We start from the raw sequence: 5,480 nt of genomic DNA on the forward strand, positions 1-5,480 counted from the left end.
ATGGGCTGTGATTGCTACTAAATTACTAGGTCATGCACTATGCCTCACTGCAACATACCACCGTAAGCCCAACTGGACAGGAAATGTTTGTCAGATGTTGCATGTATAAAAGGGACAAGCATCCTATTCCCATAAGAGATGATTCGTGGTGGGGGAACATTTTTAAAGGATTTACAGTCTTACAAATCAGTAACCGGATAGTATCTTTACATGTGAGTGTCCATACTACTTGACTTTGAATGTGAACTTTTCTATATTAGAGCAAATTTAAACTACTTGGAAATCACATTAACTTTAACACAGTTCTTTTTTTTATGATTAAAAACAAAAATTGAGAAAGTTAGCTCATGGTAAAAGCAAAAATGTGGCTGATTTTGTAAATGGCTAACACAAAATCTAATCAGTTACTATTTGTGGAAATAATAAAATAACATCAATTTAGTGGCACTTTGTGTCAGGCATCAAACATCAGATGCTGGGGAGTTTATTAAGAAAACAAGGAGAGGAGTTTTAACCAGATGATGAATATAATGGGTTAAAACAAATAATAATAATTAATAAAACATTTTTTAACAAAAATTATATATATATACATATATATATAGACACACAGTAGGCTGCACTCACCTTAACATGCATACATTTAATGATGCAAATGAATGCATAGAGAATTCAAAGAATCCAATGCACTCGCTCGCTAAACACCAGATTCAAAGTTTACAATATGTTATAGTTTTTATTTTATTTTATTTTTATTAAAAAGAAACTAATGGGGATTTAGTTACAGTATGTGAGCATACATTGCATAGGCCTGCCTCAATGCAATGTCTAGATAAGGGGTGCCCAAGAAGAAAATCCCCAGATGTTGTAGAACTACAGCAAGATCTCCAGATGTTGTAGAACTACCTGCCTTTTGAATGCCTTAAGAATGACAGGGCATGGAAGCTGTAGTTTTAACACATCTGGGGATCTACCTTTTGGGCACCCCTGATCTAGATCCAGAACTAAGGTGGATTTAGGCGCAGCGTATGGTCATACATTAGATAGACCTGCCACGATGCTTATGTCTAGACCCCTATTACTTTTTCCTATGTCAGGTGTTTTGAAAACAATACTATTACATTTTGTGATCTTTGAAACTGGTGTTTAGTGAGTGACTGTGCTGGATTCTGTATGATAAAGAATATATATATATGAATACAACAATCTACAGTTTCAAAGAGGAGGACATAAATAAGGAAACAGAAACACACATTGTGTGTTATAGCAAAGTGTCTATTTAGTGATTTATCTTTATTTCAAATTCGCTTGACTCAGAGATTTCCATCTTGATTCTGATGGCTGCTTTTATAGGTGACACTTTTCTTGACAGACATATATATATAATTTAGTTTTGCACTGGGTAGGTAAGAGTAAGAAGAAAACCAATATTAATATATGTATATCTCATTTCTTACAAAGTGTGTGTGTGTGTGTGTGTGTGTGCGTGCGTGTCTGTGTGTGTGTGTGTGTGTGCGTGCGTGTCTGTGTGTGTGTGTGTGTGTGCGCGTGTGTGTCTGTGTGTGTGTGCATGTGTGTCTGTGTGTGTGTATGTGTTACTGGAATAATTCATTATTATTGCTCACATCTTCTTTTGGTAATTTCACTATAAATGTTTATTTACAAATCTATCATCAATTCCAATTTTATCCTCATGGAACCACCATATGGGAATCTTTGCAGTTTTGTACATTAAAAGCTTGGAAATACTTTTTTTTTTATTCTAAAATGTCCATGGAATTACTGCCAGGAATAAATGCACATTTGTAGAATGGAATGGACAGTGACAGGACAAATAAGAGATTACAATTTTCGTTCAGCTAGAATATCTTCTGGTTAGATTGACTCACTCCCGATGCTGGAGCTGATAATATAACTAGGCTGTCTGTCCTGATCTGCCCCACAAATAAACAAAGACATCAAACAAACAGTTTGGCAAGAGTAGCTTAAAAATATTATTTAGTACTATTTTATATAGCACCAGCATATTGAGCAGCGTTTTACACTTTTAATGTGAGGATATAAGAAGCGAGACAAATTATTAGAATGTTAACAAGCGGTTAATGAGGTGCCTGCCCAGATGATCTGCATGAATTCTGGCAATTATTTTAATTTGGTGGTAATTTACAAAAAACATTTTTTATTTAAAGAGAATCTATAGTGGTAGGAATACAACGTTGTTTTACTAAAATTATAGTGCCCTCTGGCGTTCCCCCACCCCTGTGGCACATAAAGGGTTAAAAAAACTCTTTATTTACTCACCTGATTCTTGCACCGACCTCCCTTGGCGATGGGTCAGCGCCGGGTCGGCTCTTCGATGTCCTATGACGGGAAACCTAATATGAATGCACAGCAAGAGAATCAATGCTTTCCTATAGTGATTTCCCTGCCGCTGGATGCCCTGATTCAGAGCTTAAGGACATCCATGTTTAAGGGACTCAGAGTCCACTAGAATCCAGGAAGTGCCTGCTAGAGGCAGTCTTAGTACTGCAATGTAAACATTGTAGCTTCTCAAAAACGGCAATGTTTTACATTGCAGGGCTATTAGGGACATTGCACCTAGAGCACTTCAATGACATATATCATTTCTATCTCTATTTCATATAATTAATCAAAAATATCCCTTATTCACAGATGACAATGTTTCTTACAGTATCATTCAATGCAAATGTGTGCCTAGGGATACTGAGAAGAATTTGAGTAGGATACCTTGCACTGAGAGAACTGAGAGTAATCAGCTGATAATTGAGGGGAAGATAGGAATAGTTGAGAGGACTATTCTAAGGGCCAAAGAATAAGAGACACAGAGACTTAGAAGATCAATGCCAAGTTACATGGACTACGGGGACAATGTGAAAGAGGACTTAGAGTCCTTTGAACTTTGAATATAGACATTAGCATTGAGGGTAAAGGATCATGTGACTGGGGGTAAGTAACTAGTAGACTAAAACTACAACTAGGGGCATGTGGGAGTCCCCCCATCCTTAAAAATTAGGTTAGAAAAGCAATTTATATTCATCTTCATTAGAAATTTGTGGTGTGGCTAATGAGTGCCATAAGTTGACAGTGATCATTAGTTTTACAGGGTTACATTTGAGCTAACATTGAATTCCTACAGGCTATCTTTTCAAATTTTAGACAAGAGCATGCATGGTCCAGACAGGGCCGGCGCTACCATTAAGGCGGACTAGGCAGCCGCCTAGGGCGCCCCTTGGGAAGGGGCGCCGCCAGGAGCGCCGGCCCCCCTAATGCTGCAGCCGCCCGAGCGCTCTGTAGAGCGCCTCAGGCGGCTGCAGCTTCGCCCGGGCTGGTGCGTCCATGAGGGCGCACCGCCCGGGCGCAGCATGAAGAGAGGAGCTGACAGGAGGGAAGCGCTCAGCGCTCCCTCCTGTCACTCCTTCACTGTAGCGTGGCCGAGCTCTGTACTGTCCGCCGGTACAGGGAGCATTTGTCTCCTGTACCCGGACGGACTAACAGGAAGTGAACACTGAGTGTTCACTTCCTGTTAGTCCGGCCGGGTACAGGAAACAAAAGCTCCCTGTACCCGCGGACAGTACAGAGCCCGGCCACGCTACAACATAGGTAGGGGAGGGTGGGGGGAATGAAGGGAGTGGGGGGGGGAGAAATAAATGGAGAGGGAGGGGGAGGAGAAATAAATGGAGAGGGAGGGAGGGGGAGAAATAAATGTAGAGGGAGGGAGGGAGGGGGGAGAAATAAATGGAGAGGAAGGGAGGGGAGGGCAGGAGAAATAAATGGAGAGGGGGGGAAATAAATGGAGAGGGAGGAGAAATAAATGGAGAGAGGGGGGAGGAGAAATAAATGGAGAGGGGGGAGAAATAAATGGACAGGGAGGGGGGGAATAAATGGACAGGGAGAATAAATGGACGGGGGGGAATAAATGGACAGGGAGGGGGGGGAATAAATGGACAGGGAGGGGGGGAATAAGTGGACAGGGGGGATAAATGGACAGGGAGGGTGGGGGAATAAATTGAAAGGGGGGGGAATAAATTGACAAGGTGGGGGGGAAGTAATTGACAGGGAGTGGAATTGACGGGGTTAGGAGGGGGAATGAGAGTGGGGAGGGGAGAAGAGAGTGACAAGGGAGGGGGAGAAGAGAGGGACACGCAGGGGAGAAGAGAGTGACAAGGGAGGGGGGAGAAGAGAGAGACAAGAGGGGGGAGAAGAGAGGGACAAGGGGGGAGAAGAGAGGGACAAGGGGGGAGAGAAGAGAGTGACGAGGGGGGGAGAGAAGAGAGTGACGAGGGGGGGGAGAGAAGAGAGTGACGAGGGGGGAGAGGGGGAGAAGAGAGTGACAAGGGAGGAGGGAGAGATTGACATCCATCACACACACACACTGCACCCCTTGCACACAGAAAAACACACAATGCATTACACACACAGACACACACACACAAGCAATTCAACCCTTACATACAATGCATCCCTTACACACACAGAAACACACAATGCATTCCTTACACACACTCAATGCACCCCTTACAGACGCACACACTGCATCCCGTACATACACAGAAACACACATTGCAGCCCTTACACATACAAACACAGATTCACACAATGCAGGAACAAACTACTCCTGTGAACAAACTAATTGGTGGAACATGAAGGTGGACCCTGGGGCCCAGACCATGAGCTGTGTAAAGGGCCTTTAAAAAAATGGAGCTGCTTTCCGTTCTCCCAGAACACAAACAGCCTCCAGAGAGCCTGTTCTACACCAGACAAGTGGAGCCAGACTGCAGCTAGAGCCCATCACCATCCTCATCTGATTGTAAGTAGGCATTAATTTACCTCACATTAAAGGGACACTTTAGTCCCCAGAAGCACTGCAGCTTAATGTAGTGGTTCTGGTGTCTATAGCCTGTCCCTGCAGGACTTTTAATGTAAACACGGCGGCACTGCAGCACTTGCGTTAGTTAACATGGGGCATTGTGATGTCATATGGGGGGGGCGGCAAACTTTACTTTTGCCTAGGGCGGCAAAAATCCTTGCACCGGCCCTGGGTCCAGAACCAATCTGAATGAATAGATAAAAATGGGTTTCAGAATTCATAAAGTCAGACAGAAATACTTCCTATTCTACTATCTTTTTAGAGCTTCTACGGCGGAAGCCGTTTGCAGATCTTCCTCTGCGAAGTTGCTGAAGAGAAAATACCAATCCAGAAGTGAGTATGTCAGATTCCTTTATTGAAAAAGGAAAATGTTAGGAGCTTACTGATTTTACATTGGGTATATGCAAAGATTTCTTGGAAAAAAAGGGTTCAAGAAAGGTTGGGAACTACAGTAAATCCAGGCCACCATGGCTGTTTGCTCAAGGGCGTGCAACATTATAAGACATGGGGTTATGCTATAGACATGTATCTAGGACATGTAACAAAAAAAAAAAACATTAAATAGAATTTGAAATAAATATTAGCACTCCCC

The sequence above is a fragment of the Pelobates fuscus genome, chromosome 4 (assembly GCF_036172605.1).
Source record: "Pelobates fuscus isolate aPelFus1 chromosome 4, aPelFus1.pri, whole genome shotgun sequence".
Lineage (NCBI taxonomy): Eukaryota > Metazoa > Chordata > Amphibia > Anura > Pelobatidae > Pelobates > Pelobates fuscus.